Genomic DNA, 22,813 nt, shown 5'->3' with positions numbered 1-22,813 from the left:
GTGCTCAGAGTATTTACAAAATAGTCCAAGCTCAACATAATGACAGTCAAATGTTTATCACTGCTGGAACAGAAAAGTACACTGCTATTGCTAATTCTCCCTTTTCTATAGCTAAACAATTTTGGACTCCGGGACAGAGAGTGAAGAAATATTTACCAGCACAACATGCGTGCACTGTGTATACAGCAGAGCTACAAACACACCACATGCAAAAATACTAAATGTCAACATTTCAGCCTCAAACTGGTGCTAGTCTTTAAATATATCGGTAACCTTACTGCCAGATGTATTTTTCAGAAAGATCTGTGTTCAAATATAGGCTACTCTGGAGCCTCAAGAATGGTTCCTCTAAATATTAGCTAACATCAGGCATGTAGAAAAATGTAAACAGCTTCCTCAGCCACTTTAGGCTGCTTTCCCTTTGGAAATAAGTGTGTATATAAAAGAAAGTAAAAAAAGTAAAAGTGTGGATATAAAAGAAAAAAAATAGTAAACAATTGTGAATGCAGAGAAAACGGGCACTACCTAATGGTGGAAAACCAAAAAAAACCCAGTATCTTCATTTTTATGTGTCAATACCAATGAACACCAAATGCCTGCTTTTCAAGTATTCCTGACTGTATTCCCTAGCTTTGTTTCCCTCGCAAGTCTTCAGTTGCTTGACAAATTCAAACACCTTTTTATTTGCTAGTTTTGCCCCTTCCCTGTATCCCAGATTTTCTAACCACCTCACAGTTTGTTGGCAAACATTAGCAACATTCAGTCGAGTCAGGTCTACGCTCACCATCTCAGAAAAGCTCTTGTCCTGCATTTCTGGAATATTTTATTATATCATGACATTTTTGCCATGTGCCCTATCAGTCAGAAGATAAGAATCAGTTCTCTCTGTAGTAGGTGAGAGGATGTGTCCTCTTAAATTCTTTCATCTCTTCCTCCCTTGCTAGTCTCATGAATGCTGCCTTCACATAGTCCTCCAGTAAACTTTTCTAAATATGCTTCTGGACCTTTCATGATCTTTAACAGCAGTAGAGCCATGTTTTAATTCTCCTGATGAAAAACCTTCCTGTAGAACAGATAAAGAAGAAAGATGATTCAGATTCATATCAAACATCCATTTTATTGTGGTCAATAGGGAGGTTCATTAGCATTCCCAACCTTGGTGTAAGTAACACCACAGTTAATAATCAGTGCTACATGTGGCTTACCCTTGACACTTTACAAGACAAAATTGAGATAATCTGATGCAACACCTTCACTCACAATGCTCTCTGTGCAATTGCATTGCCTCTGATATCACACAACAAAATTAATATTAGTCACAGCTTACTCACCCATATGTCTGAAATGTATGGGAGGTGCCATTTCAGCTAGAAATCACTCATAAGCTCTCTTCCCTCTGCTTCACCAACAGGTAGGGGAAGTCAGCTCCTTATTGGTGGGGTTCAGAACACAGGCATACATGTGTGGGCATGACTGGAAAACCCAGTACCAGTTTAGCAGACAGAATGTGAAATAGCAATGCAGCTTTCTCCTTAGAGTGTGTATCAATAAACACTGCTTCAGAATCTCTGTGGGGGTGTCTGACTGTGTGTGAGACAAGGCATCAATACCCAATTTACAGTAAGGAGGTAGAAACTTGGAAAATTTTCTGGTGGAGCAAGAAGTCCTCTGCTTCCCCAGTGTGTGATCTACTGTTGTTGGCAATACCTGCAGAAGAAAATTTAAGAAATATATTTGAAATAATCCTTATTCATCCTTATTCATCCTTATCCTAAAGACACATTCACAGAGTGAAGACTTCAGTGCTTAAACTGATTGTCCCAAAGCCATTACAGTCAGACATTCCTCTAGACTTGGAATAAAATGGAGCCTTTTCAGCTAATGGCAGACAGGGTTGTATAGGTGAGTGTGCAATGTATGAGCTTCTGTCCTGAACCCTCTATGTGGTTTAGAACAAGAATAAGACCTCTTTCAATACTGGTAATTATATCAACTCATGCTAGAAGCTAAAAAAGCCCTGAGAGCCCTGGCCAGTTGAAGTAATAATACATTATATTGAGCATTAATATCCCAATAAAATAAAAAAGTTCAGAAATGTGGTTACCTTTGTGTTTCCAGTTTTCCACAAAGAACAATAGGTTATTTCTCATTCTTGGCAGCCATGAGTTGTAGTTCCTTAGTCATAGAGGAAAACCCAGTCCATCAATTTTTTGATGATTCAGGCAGACCTCCATGTATTTTTCTTCATTTAAACACTTTTACAGATGATCAGATTAATTTCATTTTATATCTTCTTCCTCCCCCACTCCCAACAAGGCTCTAAAACCAATATTACGGCAAGAAAAGCATGACAACTCCCAAATCCCACTTCTCACTGTTTGGTAAATAACTCCTATGTGACTGCTTTCACTTTTCTAGAGAGTCCTCATCTTTCACTGCTTTTTCACCCAAGGAGGATCTGTAGCTCACCTAACCATACATCTGCATGCTACAGCCTCTATTAGTTTGTCATCCCTCCAAGACATCTAGGCTCCAATATTTCCTAAAATTCCCAGTGACCCAGCACATGTGTTTTATTCGTGGTTTGAATAAAAAGGTTTCCTCAGAATAAGGGATATTCAGAAGGTGCTACAGATGAGGGAACTAAAAATATACAGCCAAAATAATGGGAATGCATTTCACCAGGATTTTAAAAGAAAAAAAAAGAAAAAAAAAAAAAAGAAAGGCTGTTAAACAAACAAAAAAAAAAATCTGCAGAACTTCCATTACCAGCCAGCAATGTGGAACTTCTGGAGGCTACAGAGCACTGTGCTCTAGGGCACAAGAAAAGAAAAGGCTAGTTTGCCGAGCTCAGGTGATCAGAAACTACCCAGGGTATCAGGAAACCAGATCTTCCCTTTTCAGTCTGCTATGAACTTTCTTTCCAGCCCCACAGGCTCTCAGCTTGTATGTTACACACTTTACTTTTGTAAAGCAAGTAAAGCAGTACCTTTTTGAAATGCTTTGGCTAGGAGATGTTAAATAGGTCTTGTCTGGAGGCCCATACAACCAATCTGACTTCCCTATCAGGTTATACTCTTCAGTGTGCAAAGTCACTGGTCTGCATAAACACTGTAGACCTACATGTACATTGAGGCAGCTGTTATTTGCAACGTGCAGGAAAGGGTGGTTTTGATCAGTGTACTCTGCAAATACAGCAGTGATCAGATCTACGCAGACTGTTTGAGAAAAGGTCAGGGCTCAGACTTCCTCCAGGAGTTTCTCCTGTTTCCAGAGGTTCTCATAAATTTATCTTGATTTGTTGGGTGAAATGTTACATAAACCAGAAGAATCTCAGGGTCATGTTTTTTTGTGAATTTAGAGAGCAAATATACTTTTATTTCCAGAACAGAGAACACAGTCTATCTGTCCCATTAATTATTCCCCCTTGAATTAACTTAGTATCAAGATTTTTTCACTCCCTAAATCCACTTTCTTAATTCTTATCCATTTTTCCATCAAGCACAACCTTCCACAGGAGCAGCATAATGGATTCCTGGATAGTGTGGGGGATGCAGTCACATTTTTGTCCATGACTGTATTAATGAAGCTTACGAGAGTGATTAATTTATCTTATTCTTGATATATTTGTTCATGTCAACTCCAGAAGAGATTCTGTCAGTCAGGTTAAAGTTAACCTTAACACTAGAGTATCAACTCTTCAAAGCTTTAACTAGATCAGATATGATATAGACATGACATGGGCATGATTTTCATCTATCTGACTCAAGGAAAGTGAAAATCAGGCGTAGGAGGCTTACTTTCTTCCTCTGTTCAGCCTTTCTCACATAATTTCAGATAGTCTGAGGTTATCCTGTGACACCTGAGAATGCATGTGTTTCTCAGATCCTCTTTAAATTGCCAATGAGTATTTTTTTTTCCCAGCAAACCCCTTGATCTCAGAATGAAATAACATTAGAATGGTTGAAGTGTGAAGATTGGCATAAATGATTTACAGTGCTTTGCAGGCATACCCAATGGAAGAGCTGCTATTCTGTTTAAAAGTGAATAAACTTCCCACTTTAAAGTGGCAGGATTTGTACAACTAAGAGAAAAAATATTTTAAAAAAATATTTAAAAACATGTGTCCCTGCTTTCCCCAGGCACAAACATCCTCTGTTTTCCTGTCTGTGTTTCAGACTTCTGGCTTTAGCTCGTTAGACTCCCAACATTGATACAGTTGGAAGTGATGTATAGAGAGGAAGAACAGCAGAGGCAAAATTCTCAAAAACCTTCTGGGCACCTTAAAGTAGGTGGCTACCATGGGGTGCATCAGCTAGGAAAAGCTGCTACTTCAGCTGCTATAGATACAAAGGTCAGGAAGATGAAGAGGCAGGATAAATGCTTCAAGACAGAGGCTCATGGAAAATGGAACACTTATGTGGGTGCAAGACAGAGATCATGAAAAAACACCCCCACAAATAAATCTATACCTTTCCACACATCCCACCTCTGTCTCCCCCTCAGCACCTCTTATCTCCCTTCTCACACAAATCAAGCTGGGGTCTGGGGACTCTTTGGTCAGCTTTCAGGTAGCAACACTGAAAAACATACCTCCTCTTCCACACAATTTCCATTTTGTTATTAACTGCTGCTGGAAATCCCTCCCTCAAAATTATAAAGTGTGTCACAAACACACACTGTTCTGCTGGGAGATCTGCTTCACAGGAGCTTCTGCTCTGATCCACCTCAGAAAAAAACCAGCAAGTTAGCTTAAAATTTTAATTGGGCGGTTCACCAAACTTAGCTAATGTTTTCTTAGTGTTCGGTTTAGGGAGGGCTCACAGTAATCATTGGGCTAGAGGCAGTAATTTCCCATTTTGTGGGTAATGATGAAGAGCCTGAGGCAAATACCCAGCTAGCTGGGTTGGGACTGAAAGGAAGCATGTTTTTATTTTTGTCTTAACACAGAAATAAGATTTAACTACTTTGAGATATGTTTAACAGGCCATGGTCAGCTACTCTACGGATTCTAGTGTAAAAAGTTCAAACCACATGTGAGACAAACACAAAAATGTTGTGTAAAAATCTTTGACTAAAATGCATTAATACACCACTTCCTTTATCTTAGCAGAGGACAAGACTGCCTTCTTCACCAAATCCCAAGGTCCCACCCAGCCTCCCCAGCTGAATCTTGCAGGAGTATCTGCCATCTTTCCTCACTCTACTTTGGCTAAACATGTAATGCTTTAATCACATCAAATGTACAGCTTAACACAGTCTTATTGTGGCACCTTCACTCTCACAAAGTTTGTCCATTTCTGGGACATGTCAGTAGAGACAAAATTTTGGAATGGATTTGTTAGTTTGAGTTAGAAAGAAAACAAAGATTTCAAATTCAGAAAGACACTAGGAGAACTTTGCAAGCTACATTTACAGACACATTTCATCAACCATGAAGGAATAAGACAGGATTCTCTTTGCCAAAGATAGCACATTACAAAACAAGAAGAGAAGACTATAAAGGTCTTGTCTTGGATCACTTTGACACTTTCCTTATCACAACAAGCAGTGAAAAACACAGATGTATCTGCAATTACTGAAAAATTCAACAGGAGCAAGCATAGTAAAACTAGAATTTTAACCATAGCAACATATTTTGAAACTGTCTCCCCCATCACCTCAGTTGATATGTACAAATGGTCAAACTTTATCTATGTCTCAAAAGAAGTCAGTAGCACATCACCATCTTCTGGGCCACCAGCACCATGCCCAGCAGTATGTAAAATAACTATTATTTCTATATTAAGGCAGAACTAGAGTTGGTTTAGTGGCTGGTGAAGGCTGCTAAGACAAGACTTCTGCTTATGCTGCCCTAGAGAGGACAGGAGGTTTTGTGGGAAGAGGCTGGTTCTATTTCAGTTTCCTGCAGAACAAGACACCACAGCTGCACTGTCATTATGCAGGGTAGGGTCCCAGGTCTAAATGACACTGTGAGTTAAATCATGATTTTTTTAAAAATTTTTGGGTTTTTAATCTGTCTGATCTTGTATAGGCAATTTCAAGGAAAGAAAAACCTTGTTTTAAAATGGTTTCTCTATTTGGAAATCATGAGGTCAAAGCACTTCTTCAAATGTGCAAAAGAGGGATTACATCTTCCCCGCTCAGGAATTGTGGCCACTGAAACATGCACTATAAAAATCAAAATATCTACAGTACTGAGAATTGGAACTGGAGTCTCAGGTTAGAGTTTCGGCTAAGCTCTCAACTGAAAACCAAAATAGTTGTTGATAAAACAAAAAATTCAAACTTTTAAGAAAAATGTTTAACTATTAATAGGGTGGGGTTTTTTGTTTGGTTTTTGTTTGGGGTTTTTTTTGTGTTGTTTTGGGGTTTTTTCTGGGAGTTGGGTTTTTTTGTTGTTGCTTTTTTAAAGGGAAATTTCTTTTTTTCTGTGTGGTACTCCAAAACGCAGTCAGCATAATACATATGGGATGAAAATCCACTTTGTGTCCAGGATTTTGGTGAGGGTTTTTCTGTCTAACTGAAATCTTAGCTGAAGTCTCTTTGTCACTTAATTATTTCCAGGTAACTTATTTCAGATCTAAGGTATCCCAAATGCCACACCAGAGCTGTCAATTCACATTAGAATATTGTTAATAAAGGATCAAATGGCAAAAATAGAAGGCGAGATCAGCACAGGTTACCACTTCAAATGACCCAGGAAACACTTGACCTTGAGACTAACTCCCTATCTGTGCCACATGGATCCTTCATTTCTTGCCTCCCGAGCAGCAGGTGGGTCTATGGTTGGCTCCTGGCGCTTGGGGAAGCGGCACACGGGAGTCATGTTCTGCTGATCAGCCACAGGACAGCAGCAGCTACTGCCCTGCTGCTTCTGGGGCTGGCTCCCAACACCTCTGCTATTTACCTTGCCTTAATCCTCAAGCTGCAGCCTGGACATACTTTTAGCATGTCTGGGCGCAAACAACCCTGGGCTATGCCCTCAGGTGTGCTCAGGTGGATACTAGGAGTCTGAGCAGGTACACAGATAACACTCAGAGTCCTTGCAGGGCACAAACATGACCGTGGGTAGGGCTGCTGTGGTTGGTGGCAGCCAGTCCACATCATGCCCTGCCTGGGAAAAACTCCAAATGCTGCAGAGAGAGGTAATGGAGTCAAAAGCGGGATGCCCTTAGCTTACTACTGGTGAGAGTGAGGGCTGCACAAACCGGCCTTTCCATTCAAAAGTTCTTTTCTCAACCCTTTGTAAAGATAACACAACTTTAATTTTATTTTTTTTAAAAAAAAATAAAAAAGTAGACAGATGGTGAAACCTCAGCAAACCAGGGATCGGGTTCAAGTAATGTTAGTATCCACTGGTGCTTGCAGTGGGAAATTCACTATTAATCACATTGCCCAACCTGAACAATTGTAGGCAAAGACAGGCTATTTTAATTACGTTATTGATTATTTCCCTAAGCTGTCATTCTGAAATCTCACAATGAAATACAACAAACTGGAGATAAAAAAATGCAGTTTGTTCTTTGCAAACCTAGCTGTATAAAAAACGACTCCCTGAATATCACAGCTCTAACGAGCACAGCTAGGTGCACATCTGTGTGTCTATTCACGTGTTTTTCATTAATCTGCCATCTTCTACACACATGTATTGTAGGAAAATAGTAAGTACAATGAAGAACTGATACTGTGGGTTTGTGAAACTTCTAGAATAACATACAAGCAGACTTGATATGCAGCTCAAGTAAAGCTGTCCCTGACCCAGGAAAGCACTCCAACACATGCTTTATGTTAAGTCTGTGAATATTGTTACTGAAAGCAAATGAGACCACTTGGTGTTGGAAGTGTTTTGCTGGATTAAAGCCTAAAGGAAGAGGGGAACTGTACAAAAGACTTTTTATGACAAGTAAGAGGGAAAATTCTCAGCAGTACCCTCACAAACAAAAAATGACTGGACACCTTCTCCACTGGTTACTAGGATATCTAACTTCCATTTATCCGTGCCACATAAACTTCAAATTCCCAGGAGCAAGGAAAAAAAAAATGCTTAAAACCTTAAACAGTTCAGGGAAAAATAGGGAAGCTATTTTACTTTAAATCATGATGAATATTCTGCAACTTTGTGGCAAGAAAAATTATTTTTGCAATATATTACTACAATCTTAGATTACAATTTTAGATGCCTGGAAAACTATGTTTGTAAAAGGAATACCCTCACCAGTTATAGGAAACATTAAAATAAGGAAGGGCTCACAAAAATATTACAAGGGACAAAGACCTGGTTTTTCTAAAGCAAACGATCTTGTATATTACCTTGGTACTGTATAGGCATCTTGGGAAAAATAAAAATTGGTCCAAAGTCACACAGAGGTAGGTTCATGCAAAAACCATGAGTGAGGGTAAGTTGTTAGAATACTGAGCAGCTAAGCCAGGGAGAAGAGGTCACAGGGAAGTAGCAAAAGAGAATGATGTTAGTGCACCTCAGAGCAGAGAAATGGTTCTGGTCCTCTGAAATGCAATATCCCATCTCTTTTCTTCAGAGAGAAGCAGATCTGCGCTGCCCCTCGCATTCTGAGACAGAGTTAGGTGTCAGCAGTCAAGCAAAACAGCATATCAACATGGCTATTCAAAAATGAAGAGTGAAGCATGGAAAAAGTTCAATCTTCATACAACAACTTCACCGCTACTCTGCCACCATGTGTGAATTGAAAGCATGAGAGCAACATTGACTATACCCAAGGAAATGATTCTGCAAACAGTGGCCTTGTGTCAATAGTTTTTAGCTTTTCTGTGCTGAATCACAAAGGCTTGGTGTGCAAACATGGTGTGGAAAGTAGCAAAGATATTTTGACTAATTTGATGATTAACTCCCAGTAAAAAGTTGCTCATCCTAAATAGAATCTTGCTAGAAATGTTCTCTCTCACCTTGTCCTGTCAAACTGTTCATTCACTGGGCTGCTAAAATTTTGCAGGTTTAGTATATTTTATTTCTCTGCTCTGATCCCATGAAATATAATTGTGTCCTATCATTTCACTCCCATGTAAAAGCCCCAGGCTGTTGTCAGAGTACCTCAGAGACATAAGTCTTCGACCTGGATGGAAGCAGTAGACAGTGTAGTGGCAGCTCACCTTAACAGCATGTTGTCTGGGAAAAAAATTCAGCCTCATCAAGAATAAAGAAAACTTCTGTTTGAATTTGGAAAAAATAAAACTGTATTTTCTTAACCTAGTTTGAGAGGTTTTTCTCCTCATCTCAGGAGTAAGATTACTTTCATGGAGAGAATTTATTCAGTTTTGCATCAGTGTATTATTGTTTCCAGTTGGTAATTTTCAGAATATAAAGGAAGTTTGGCAGTGAGTGGTTTCCAGTAGCTCGAGACGCGTGTTTGGTACAACCTGTACACTTCTGACGTATATTTCACCCAGCTGAGGGGAGTATCCTGCACACAGCAATACCCACCCCTCATGAGAAACCCAACCACAGAGCATCTCAACTCACGCACTTGGGACTCTCTTAGCCTCAGATACTAGTCTCAGAATAATCATACTGAAAATGACAACTATCTCAGTGTCAAGGATTACTTCCCTTGAGGATTCTCAGTTCCTTCCTCTCAGACTATTTTCCTTCCTTCATACTCATGTCCTCTTTCTCACCTACCTCTCCCCTTCCTCTTTTTTCAACTCTCCTATCTACTTTACTCTTTCACATCTTTCTGGTCTTCTTCTCTTCCATCTTACTTAACCTTCAGTAAAGAGAAAAAAAACCACAATATATGCCATTTCAATAAATGTCCCCAAAGAGACACTTGTGTGGGGCTTGATTAGGGGATGTCTCTCTTATATAAAAAGAGCAAAGAGATGACAAGCTTACAAGGAAAGATTAAATGTTTTTTGAAGGTATTTCTCAGAGACTCACCATCACTTTTTTAACAGTTATGGCACCAATTAATTGAAAGCATTGCAATTACTGTGATTTTGGATGAAAACCCCAAAATACCTTAATGCAGTTATTCTGGGAGCAAAAGTGATCAATTTGAGTAAAGGTGGATAAACATAATGGGTTGGACTTTTTTTGCATGTATAATTTTGTACATAAAATTGCTTCTCTAATCTCAGAACTGTTCTCTTACTGTTAATCTTTTCCATGTCTTGTGTGAACTACTCTGTATTTTAAGAACTTTTTCACATCAGTTTTGCTTGAAGAAAGAAATCAGACATACTTTACTGCTTAGCTATCCTGTTGAGTCCAAACAAACAGTCCCATTAGGTGACATCACCCTTACTAACCTTTAAGTAATTCCACCTACACAATAATCCTTCAGCAGCACTTGCACACAGTGAAATGGAACCTAAAAAAAAACAAAATCAGAAAATGTTGCCAGTTGGATTGAGTCATCTGTACTTGTGAACATCTTATGAACGATAATGCAACTCCAGTGTTGAAATGAAGCATGTAAAACTGCACAAGCACTTAAATCTCTTCACATAGATACCACTTACATGACTGCAGTCATATCATGACTACATCACACAAAAACTGAACAAGTAATGGGACAGAAGTGGTCCACTTACAAAGACAAATTATAAGAGAAGGCAGATCAGGTCACATTTTTACAAAGTGAGTTACCTAGGCAGCACTCCACAGATGCAATATTAAAACTAAGGTAAGTATTCCACATTGGTTCCTCACATTACAGCTGCTGGATGTTGGCACCTCCATCTTTGCTGCCTAGGAGCTATCTGTAGGTTAAAGACAAACCACTAATGTGCACAAGAAGAGGTGCATATGCTCACCAAAAAATGTGATGGAAAGTTTACCTTTCTTTTGCCATTGCCTTAGTGGAAGGTGTCTGTACAAGATTCTTAAGATGCCTCTCCCACTGCTGCAGCACTGCCTTTTGGCAAACTCTACTTTTGTAGAACTTAATGAACATATTCTTAGCTAAATGAAGTCTAAATGAGACTTCACTATTCTTTCAGCTTTGAGATACAGCACAAACGTGAATGAATATGATCCAACATAAAAATATAAACATTTCTATTCCTGTTCTTATGTTGCCTGCTTATACAAGAAAAAAACTAAAAGCAAAATCCCCAAATGTGATAACTTTATTTTCTTTAAATAAATTAACTTATTTTAAATAAATTAAAATTCAGACAGTTTTCTTGAATTCTGTAGCGGGCTGGGTTTTTTCACACAAGACGATATGTGCTAATTTTAGTGTTCTAGAACACTATTAAAGAAAAATAACACATAGATGAGAAATCAGTAGTTTCTCCATTTGAGAAATGTCAGAGTGCTGAAAAACTAATTTTTAGGAGATTTTTAATTTTTTTTTTCTCTTCTGTACTTTGTTTTGCACCCTGGAAATTTTGATACTTTCATGACAGCTCCCATAGACCCATAGTCTTTGTCACTGATAACCTGACAGGACACCATAAAGATGCCCTTTCTACATTGCTGCCTGGTGAAGAAGAACACATCAATGATAGAAATTCACAACTACAATTTCACTATTGAACTATCTCAAGTTTTTCCCAGCTCTCCAATTTTCACTTACCCAGCAACCTGTCAGTTTGCAGGACATTTATACATCTCACATTTCTGGAATATCTGGGGGCCCAGACGTACAGAGACAGTTAAATTTCAAAGATGGACATAGGGTGTTTGTGGGTTGGATTTTTTTTTTTTAATTTTTTTAAAGTGCTATAAATATTTAAAGAAGTTTAGATTTGCACCTTTAGGCATTTCAGTATGTTTTTATTCATAAATATTTTATTTATTAGCTACTTGAATACATATTGATCTGAAATTACTCTTAATCAGTCTAACCTCAGCTGAAACACATCCTTCACATACCACACTCTTCCAGTCAATGACTTTTTAAGTATTTAGCCAGTATTTGTTAAGACTTGCATTTAGAGTTGGTACAAGTTTCTGCAGTTTCTGAAGCCATTCTGAGTATGGATTGCTGTTTCTCCAAACTCCTCTGAATGTATGTTTGCACTGCAAGGCAAGCCAAGTTTGAAGTTATGCTCCAGGTCAACCTTGCTCACTCTGTTGTTTACATATGAACATACACCGAGTACAGACTGAGCACAAGCAGTCTCAGGAACTCCCTGAGGTGGAGCCTGAAAACTGACAGCTGGGTAATGCAGATTGACCTTTTTGTTCCTGGTGATGTGGGTAAATCATCCATATCCAGGAGCAAGCAGTCTCATCCTGTTCTATCCTAAGCTCTTCCCAAACACAGTCTTAACATCCTGAGTCCAAGCTACAGCCAGTCAGCAGAGCTGAAGTAAGAGCCAGCAACACAGAATCACACAGGCCGCAGAAGTCATCACAATTAACCTTCTCTAAGTACGCTCTTAATCTCCCAACTCTTTTAAAACTAAACAACTTAAAGGGGACAATAAATCAAGGCAAAGTATTTCAACATTCTCACCAGAGTTTTGAAGTTATAAGAATAAAATTCAGACAGAAGAGATCATATTTAGGAGGAGTTCCACATAGAAAATTACCTTTCTAAAACTAAATCTGTGGCATGTCCTTCTTTTAGACAAGCTGGCTTAACTCTGCACACATACACACTGAACAGAGAGCAGAACTTGGCCCTTCTCCTGTTTTGATACAGGCCCTTTAAATATGGTTTGTAAATGACCTTTGCATCAGTCCTCCTTGTTAGCTTCTGGTAACAAAGATAAAATACAAGCATAGAGTAGTCAGTGTTCCCCAGAAATACCTGTTTCCACTTACTCTTGTCAGATATGAATGTGCAGTATTGGACATTCCAGCTACTGCCAGCTGTGTGAGATGTACCAAGCAGCTCAGGGAAGAGCTCGTAGAGAGAGACAACAAAGAATGAGTATATTAACCCCCTCTCACTCGTTCTAGCATGAAAATCAATAAACAGAACTTGAGGCACAGTGTTGTAAACATCTTTAAAGGCAAAGGGTAAAATCCAAGAACATTTTTGGAGAACAAGCAAAATCAGGCATGAGCCCACTCTGTGGGGGTAGCCAGATGCCTAATGGTGATTACTGCAGACTCTTTCATCTAAATACACTGCAGGAAAGGAAAAGATTAGAACCATTTTACTTCATCTCTCTTATTTCAAAAGCATATGTGCAAGTGGCATGGGATGAAGTGCAAAATATTAATAATAAAGTCCCCACTCAGACTGTTCACAAGATGTTAAACCCCCACAAAATAAAACAAACCAACTAAAAAAAAACACACGAGTCTTTTCTCACCTGCCCCTTTGATGAATATGTTTGGCATTATTTTCCAGGCAAGGAACAATTCCTTGGCAATTCCAACACATTTAGCGATTTAAGTCTTCAAATTGAGCCCTGCATGGTGGGTGCCACCTCACCCCACCCCCATGAAAAAAGACAAACAGGAAGACAGGACAAAGAAATGAACTGTCTTAATCTGATTTTAGCCTCCTCTCTCTCATCTATCATATTTTTTTAATGTCATATGTTTCCTCTTACAAATTCTCTCATTACAGTGCTTCAAATCAGAGCTGTCTACTGCATCTGGGTTTTAAACATCATCATCCCAGCAAGGTTAAGCATGTTTTAGGAAGACTCTCATTTTAGGCAAGATGGGTTAATTATGAGGTTGTTTGCAGTGTTATTCATTCATTTCAAGAACATCCAGTAGATAGAGTTTTCTCCTGGAGGGAGAAAGTCTGCAAGAGAAAATCCAGATAATGCAGCACTTTTTGGCTGTTGAGAAAGGCTTAAGGCCAAGTGCTGCTCTATTACTTCCATACAGCTACTGTTTTCAATAGGAGCAAACACACAAACATCCACAGAATTTAACTCTTCACTCTTCTGTTGACAGATTCTCTCCAGACTTTTGTGACTGATGATAGCCAGACAGAGTCCTAGAGGTAATGCTCCTGCTGCTAAATTTGTTTTAACTTTTAAATGACTGTGTTAACAGAATCCACAAAATCACAGATATAGAAACAAGTGCTTTCTGAAACTCATCAAAAAATGCTAATCCATTGGTCAGCATGAATCATTACTACAGCAGGGTTTCCCAAAAATCATTTCAGGAATGGGAGGAAAAGAAAGTACACCTCTCCTAATCTCATTGAATTTTAAGCAGGAAAATGAGGTAAGTAGCACCAGAGATTATATGTGTACAAAAGATAAAAACATAGTTCCTTGTGTCTTGGGCACATAATCACATTATCACAACTTGACAAGCACAGAAACAATTTTGTATTTGACTTCTATACAGCTGTTCATGTGATTTGTAACCACCTGTAACTTTGCAGCAGAGTGAAATTCAGAGGCTGAAAAGAGTAAGTATGGATATTGCTAGACTGGCAATATCCCTAGGTACTAGAACAAAGGCAAAAGATACTAGAAGATATGGTAATTGTCAATAGGGCATACTTTTATGCACAAAATCACAGTGTTTTATGACCTTCATAGACTGAAAAGAACTGTTGGACAAGACTAAATAGAGAGTGGATACCCATGGTGCTCCTTGGATTAATATTACTCTTACTTCTCTTCCTATGACTTAGGTACCCTGATAATTCGATTACCTCAGAAAGATGAATTGGCTGCATATACCCAAAAGAATTTAAAAAGTCAGACAGAAAATTTTAAAAAATTACAAATTCTATCATAGAACCTGCTCACTAGAAAGAAATCCATGTGGCACAAACCTAGCCCTGGAATTTAAGAATGGTTCATTCACTGACCCATGGATTAAGACAAATAAAAGCTGCCAACTTCACTGTCTAATCACTGAAATGAGATGGAAAGTAAATACAACTGGAAATCATTATGCCTTTGGATTTTATTTTTAACTTCTTTTTGTTTGCTGAGTGTGTTTGGCATAAATGGTACCATTTAGAAATGAAACAAGCCTTAACATTCATTCTAATACATCCTTTTACAATTTCCTAATTGACCCCTGTGGAACACTCACCGGCACACTAGCCTGTCTATGTTCCATGGAGTTTTAACCATTTTTCTTTGAAAATCATTCTATATCTAATACATAAATTATACAACCTGGAACGGGCTGGGTTGCAACCTGTCTGCCCTTCTTATTTAGCCTGCTTTCTTTTTTCAGCCTATTCCTCCCAGGAGAGGAGACTGACATGCTTGAAATTCCTGCTGTGAAAAAGGTTGGGACATGCTGATCACCTAGATCTTTCTCTTCATAACACTGGCTGCTATTCAGCCAAAATGCTTCCTGCCTCCGGATTTGTCTCATTTCACATGCCCGCACTGATTCCTCTCATTTGTCTTCATCTGGCACTTGAGCCAGCTGCTGCTTAGCCAAGTTAGGTGCATTGCACATTTTCAACTTTCCTTGTAAGCAATCATGTCAGCCCCTCTAATCATCTGTGTTGTTGCGTGCTGAATTTCCTCCGATGTGCCTGTATCTGGGCATCAGGAGCTTCCAGAAACACTATCTGAAACTGCATTGTAATCTTGTGCAGGTTTTTGAATGGCATTTGGGCAAAGGATGAACAGGGGAAGATGCAATTTAAATTTCAAGCAGCCAATTATCTCAGCAGCTGCATTCAAGGTGCTCATAATTCCACACCACAATATGTGCATCTGAACCCAAATTACCCATTGAGAGGGAAGCTGGGGATGGAATTGATCAATGCAGCAGAGCACCTTAGGCTCAGGGAATAGCAGGGGCAAGAGGTCCTGTTAAAGATCAATAAAGGAATTTCTGTAAGCTCTGACACACTCCAACTCAGCTACTGCAGTACCATTAGGCTTTGAGCTGGGCTTCTAAATGAACCAGAACTTAATCCAGATATGAGGCTCTCCACCATCTTCAACCCTGTAATAGACTCGATGCAGCAAATAGGCTGCCTTCTCTCCTTTAAGGGATGCTTCCAGTAAGTTGTACGTAGAAGGTGATGGGAGTGTGTCACCCATGCAAGCAAGGAATCATGAACACAGTAAAAGCATGGCTCATGCTTTAAAGTCCACAGCTCAGAAAAAAAAGACTCAATTTCTTCCCAGCAAACCCTATTTCCAGCTTCTTTTTGAGAGTTCATTTGAAGACAAATAATATGAGAGTAAAATTATGTCACTGAATAAAAAAACAGCTTAGCCGGTGTATGATGAAAAGCACATACATACACTGAAAATATTTTCTCTGTCCCAAGACTAAGAATATTTTTTTTAAAAAACAGCTTAAATTGAACACAAAAGAAAAGGAATCTTGTATTTGGGAGCATGTACATGATGTTCTCAGGAAATTCTCAGCTCAAATAATGTCACTGCAACTCAGTGACATTAAAAAAAGAATTGGTATATAAATCATGTTGGTTTATGGTAATAGCAGCTTTCTTGCCAAAAGGTGACTCTTAATTTTCTGTACCATTCTGCTTGTGAATGTGTTCACTTCTCCAAACAAGAAAACTAAACCAACATGGGTGTCAGAGCATTCCCTGTGAGGAACCACACCCCACATCCTTGGTGATTTCCAACTGGCTTATTCTAGTGTAAATATGGGATAAGAATGTCAAGCCAGGTCTCACAGCCAGATCCTCGGTGAATATAAACTAGCACTTCAACCAACTGCTGTGACTGAGAATAGGACTCTGTCAGTAAATTACTTTCTATTATGCCTTACAGAGCTCTGCCACAGAGCCCCACTAAGCCCCGGTTAATAGGGGACTTTATTTTCCCTACCTGTGGAAAAAGCTAATCAGCATGAAACACAGTAAGCACATGAACAGATGTCAACCACTCAGTGCTTATTATTCAATGGCATGACAAGGAAAACCAGGTTTATACAGCTCTGGCTGGAATTGCTAGATAAGCTAGGCAGAAGCTAATCTGACAATACTATTACTAATATCATGTTGTGCTAATTGGTTGCATGAGCACATGAATTTCACAGTCAACACCAATTCTGGTCTATTTTGAGTTAGCAGATCTAACTCAGATCTACTGATATCTTGTTCCAAAATACTCTGTTATTACAGCATTTTTTCATAAGACTGTAATGCCATTTATTGCATTTTTCTTGCAAAACAGGGACATGACCTTCATACAGGAGCTGCTAAACTGTCACAGTAGTTCTGGGACACTGCCCAATGGAAACATTTCCTATCAGTGGAAAATAGCAGAGGAAAGCTGACACACCTCACCAGATCTTTTAGAGAACTGTGATATCTCCAGCATACACATCCACAAAACCTTTAACACAGTCTTCCTAATGTGAGCTTTGTGAGCCTCTCACCTTGTCCTTTGTCCCCTCACCAAGTTTGTCCCCACAACAAGACTCTCCTCTGTATGCTCCACACGTCTTCAAGGCAAAATGGTGTTTTTAGGCTTGGGAAGGAGGTGAGGGTATTGCAGATACCCCAGGCAGAGAAGGCACCTCTTCCAGCCTCTGCTCTGCAGGGGCTCCCAAGGAGAAGATAACTGCCAAGGACTCTACCACTTTCTCCACTGATAGCTTTTTTCTGCCTGGTTGCCCCCAGTACTGGAGATGAGTTTCCCTACGACTCCTAGCAGTTGTGTTAACATGGCTACATGGCTCTGTGAAACTCCCAGGGACATCCTAGGCCTGGGAAAGTGGAAGGGGAATCCTCTGTCATTCCATAGGTAAGCAGGCACAGATCCCTAGGGCTGTGATTTACACAGTCACACCTCCCAGACTGCCCTTCATCACTTGGCTGATTGCTTGTGTCCTTGTGTCCTCCCTTCTCTTTCCACATCAGATGGCAATGAGCTTTGATCAAGAACTTGGCTGCCTGAGATTATAAAGTAGTAGTTTCTGATTTATTGTTTTCCATTCCTCTCTGTTTCCCCAGCACTAATTTTGATCTGCACTCTTTTAGGAACTTTTCACCTGTTCTTCTACCTATTTACAAGACAGCCTGATTAGAGAAAATTGCCAGCTTTTCACAGATTTTATGATTTGGGTCACATAAATACTTTAATATTTTAATTATTAAATTAAAAATATTTAATATTTTAAATATTTAAATATATTTAAATATAAATTTATATTTAATATTTTAATATATTTAATATTTTATTTGCAGAAAAGATGTTTTATGTTGTCTTTCCTATGAGTTTTCTAGAGTTTTTACTGGTTTTGAGGGGGAGGAGATAGGGGTAGAAAGCAAGCAATTTTGCATTAGTGGTGACTCTTAAAATCTGTCTTATATTATTCACTGTGACCTGTCTGATATCTAATGAGTAGACTTGGAGAAGTGGAAGGACAGTCTGAGGAACTTGAGCATCTTTCTGTGGCCTCTGAGGGCCGGCCAGATCCAGAGACCTAATGTCTGATGTGGATGGTCAGCGTTCAAGGATCAGGCACTTGGGAACTCTCTTCTGCCCTGTCAGCCACAGGGGTTAATCTATAGTTTTCACCCCTCCTCCCAAGGTTTCCCTCTATTTTCATTCATGCCATCCTCCTGCTGAAAAATATCTAAGATTCTCTGTCTTTTACAAGAGGTCCATGTGAGCAGCTTTCTCACCAAGTTTTTTCCTCTCCTTTTCTCCCAAGTGTCTCTCAGTTCAGCATTGCTCTGAAGCCTCTTCACTCTTCAAAAAAGGCTCGATATTTTTGTTTGCCAAAGGCTCTGTGAGTCACAGAGAACATGACTCCTGCGGTATAAACAAAGTTCAAGGCTGAGGTTACCGAGTCTATAAGAGGAAAGCTCTCAGGCAGTGAAACAATAGTATGTCCAGATGCCAGACCTCCCTCAGCAGACACTGCCCCAAAACCCCTGCATGCAAAACAGGTCACATTTCAGCCTCCTGATCTGAAGACAACATGGTTCAATTTAGAGGTAGTATTTATGGCTATACAGCTCTTCTCTCAGAAGTAAATGTAAACTAACAAGTTTACATTTTATTAGCTAAGAAATTAACCAAGAGTGTAATTTTTTGCTTTACCACATGCTGCTATAGGTTCAAGGCATGTCAGAGTTGCATGAGTTGTTCTTGGGAGGAGGTGGAAGTCCAGGGGAATATGGATAGGATATCCATATCAAGGGAGGCATATTTTTCTGTTACAGAAACACAAGTGATAAGATCACACCAGCTGTTTACTGTCAGGATCACTTACAGCATGGGGCCCTGACTGCAGGAGTCACGAGATGTGGTTGTTCCTTACAGAAATTTCAAGACAAAAGAATGCAGTAGTATATTTTGCCACCAGAAATACCAAAAATACAGTTTTTTCTTTCCATTTTCCCAGTCGGGTTGCCTGAACATCAAAAGGAAAATATTAGCTCAAGTACTGGGTAAGGCATTGGGTTAGTTATGATGCCTTATACATATTTTAGTGAAGATAATTTTCTATGGACATGCTTTAATTTTGTAACCAAGAGGTTATGCTTACTTAGGCATATACCAAAATTAAAGAAAAGAGAACAGCTCTTTTCCAGTAAGCTTTAAACTGGTTTCCTCTATGATATAATTTTAACATCTTCTTGGGATAAATGCCAATGAGACTTGCATAGAAAGCTTTAAAGGAAAGTGAGCAAAAAGTCACTGCTGAATATTCTACATTTAAAAGTTTTCATTTCAGGAAAGTGTATTAAAAAATAGAACAATGAAAACTTTATACGGGGGAGATCCCACTAATGGAAAAGGCCCCCCCAAATAGCTCACAACTCTATTGCAAAATACCACATGAGCAATGTGGCTCAAGGAAAATTTGCTTTATTCTGAACTCCCCCTTGTGTTTGCATGGACATAGCTGTAGCAGCAACATGGCAATTCCAGCTACATAAAGCTCATTCTATGAATTGTAGAAGTATGATAATTTTGTTCTCCAGGCCTGTCTGTGGGTCTCCCAGGGCAGGTGGGACCTAAAAGGCACCAGTTAAATCTTACTTTGGATTAACAAGTGATTAAAAATGAAGTGATCCTTGTGGCATCTCCTGCAGGCACAACATACCTGTTTCCCACTGTGTTCATGATAGGGCCAGGCCAGTTTGTGATAGGGCAAAGCTCTCCCATTCCCTTTTGTTCTACCATAGAATAGAACTGGAAACTTAGAAGATTGTTTGGGTTTGTGGTGCTGGTGGTATTTTTCCCTCCTATAATTTAAGGGGAAAGCCAGACAAGATGAAACTTTTCTCTAAATTAGAACCATGGACTTAGCACATTACAGGCTCCATTCTCTCCCCCTCCAATATGCCACTCTGCTCCTCTCCTCTCCCTACTCCCACAAACATATTTGTGCTTTTATAACTATTTATTAAATAGCATTGATTAGGTTAAGATAGTACCTCTCACGATATTTATTTTTTTTGTTGAAAAATTGCTGCTATGGTGCTTTAATGTAACAAAAAAGTTCATTTTCATCCCCTTCTTGTCATGCCAAACAACAAGCCATTGAAAAAGTGCTGAAAGTGATTTGAAGAATCAGTCCCAAATTCACCTTAGCTTTTTCCTGATTTTTATCTGACCTGTTCTTAAAACTTCTGACAGAGATTCCATAACTTCTGCAGCTCATCTATTCTGGTAATCCACTTGTCATTAGAAGTTTTTTTCTCAACAGCTAAATTAGTTTCTCATAATGCAAGTGAAGCCCATTTTTTCCTGCACTACCTAGGCTAGACTATGTGAGAAAAATAGTCCTTTTCTCTTTCCAGCAGCATATAAGAAAAGTTACCTTGACCCCATCCTTTCTGACACAATACTTTAGACTGAGTTACTCCACTCTTTCAAACCCTCTTCATAGATCATTTCTCCAAGAAGAAAAGCCATTGGAAAGTATCATTTGTTGGGCATCTGACAGTTTGAAATGTTTTAGTTTAACACCTCTCTAGACAGCAAGCATAATTATTGTCAACAAAATTAGCAAATGACTAGAACAATCAGCAAGGCTCTCCCACATGAAAATATAAAGCCTCTTTTGACAAAGACATGGTTGATTTGGTTACTCTATGGCTTTTTTCAGTAAAGACAGCTCCAGAACCCACTCTTATCTTCAGACTTCTTGCACTTATCGGTAATTCAGTTTTCAAAATAAAATCAAAACAAAGACTCAGCTTTTAGACTTGCTCAGCCTGTTAGATTTGGCATCTTTGTATCCCAGTGACTAAGCTTAGCTATGTTACTGCTTGACTTGGATTACATATCAGATAGCAGTAGCTCTACAATATGAAAAAAACATGAGTTTTTTAGAGCCCTACAGCACGAACACCACAATACCAGACCAATCTCTAGCTTAGCAGTAGTCCTGGATTCTTCAGAAAACAGTAAGTTTGATCTTGGCAGCATCCATGAATAACACTTTCTACGATCTCCAGTTGGCAAGAGACTCAGTTCCATCTGGACAAATGCTGATCTGGCTTTCTCTCTTATCAAAACTCCAGCACAGTGACCTGGCACAAAGCCACAGTCCTTGAGAAACTCCAGCTACGAGGAGAACACCCTGTGTCTCTACAGTAAGGCAGCTGCCAGGAATGCATTAAACCTTCAACACACTGGCCTGGGCAGATGAGCCACCTTCAAAGCTTCCTCATTGCCCTCAAAGTGGTTCACAGCCTGGAGTGGCACTGACTGCCTTGGCAATTTTAGATGAAAGACAGGAGAAAAATAGGTACAGGATAACTGGACATTCTTGCATATTTGTGCATACAGGTACACTGTGCCTTCAATAGGCTGTAGTAACCCTGATGAGAAAAAAAACACCACTCTTCACAGCTTATATCAGTCAGCAACTTTGAGAGTAGATCATTTACTCTGCATGTATTTCCATCAGCCTCCTAGCAAGTGCATTTCTGATTTCCCCTGCTCCAGGATGTCTCCATATATAATTACCATCTTTTAGAGTAGAAGTGGGGTAACTGTGCACCCTCACCTTCCCATGGCAATCACCAGAAATCCAGTAGAGTCATGTCAGGTGACTGCTGCATGCTTTCTCCTTTTGGAAACTAAGATACCATAATATTTTGATGCACAAATTACACAACTGAGTGTCTGTTTCAAATTAACATGTTTCTTAATAAGGCGCAGATACTGGTTGTCTCTATTTTAACTGATATCTTATACTTCTGAATTGTTCCCTTTTCTACAGAAAGAAAAGGACACAGGCAAGTAAGAAAAAAGTTTATTTCACTTACTTTCCTTCTGCAGGAAGCTCCAACTTTGCTACTGAAATTCTTCAGAGGTGAGTGCTTATGACAAAATAATCTGCCTAATGAAGCAGCCTGGGTGAAAAATACTGGAAGATAATCTAAAGGAAATTAAAGGCAAAATATGTTCTGGCTTATCTTAATTTTTGGACAATGGCCTCAATAAAACTGCAATCTCACAATGAAGCACATTCCAAAGGGTTCTGCTAAGATTGAGTATGCCTCAAAAGCCACTGATGTGTCTTGGAAAATATTCTGGTTTAGAACAATTACAGTTCTACTATATTTTTCTTGAATTTCTTTTCTTTTTCTTCTCTTCCATTAAAAACTCCAAGGTTTTTCTTGAACGAAATCATCTGCTCCTGTGGCTTAAAGAATACCTGAAGTTAAAATGCTTGGACTATGAACAAACTGTCAGTCCTGTAGCTGGTGGTTGCACTTAAAAACACAATCTGGGCTCTTTAACAGTCAGCAAGATCCAGAAGTGGAAGAGATTCATGGTCAATGAAGTGACTTTCAGGCTGGTATAAATACTTCTACTTCCCAGGCACCATATGGAATTTGGGGCTGGCAGTGTTTGCACAGCAAGAAAAAGCCCAGCAAAACTAAACAGTCTATACACCTACCATTGCCTAAAGGTCCATTGGGAACAGGAAAGGAAATGCTCCTAGCACCTCCTCTTCCTCCCTGTCAGG

Source organism: Parus major, chromosome 1 (assembly GCF_001522545.3).
Source record: "Parus major isolate Abel chromosome 1, Parus_major1.1, whole genome shotgun sequence".
NCBI lineage: Eukaryota > Metazoa > Chordata > Aves > Passeriformes > Paridae > Parus > Parus major.
This window is presented reverse-complemented; position numbering follows the sequence as displayed.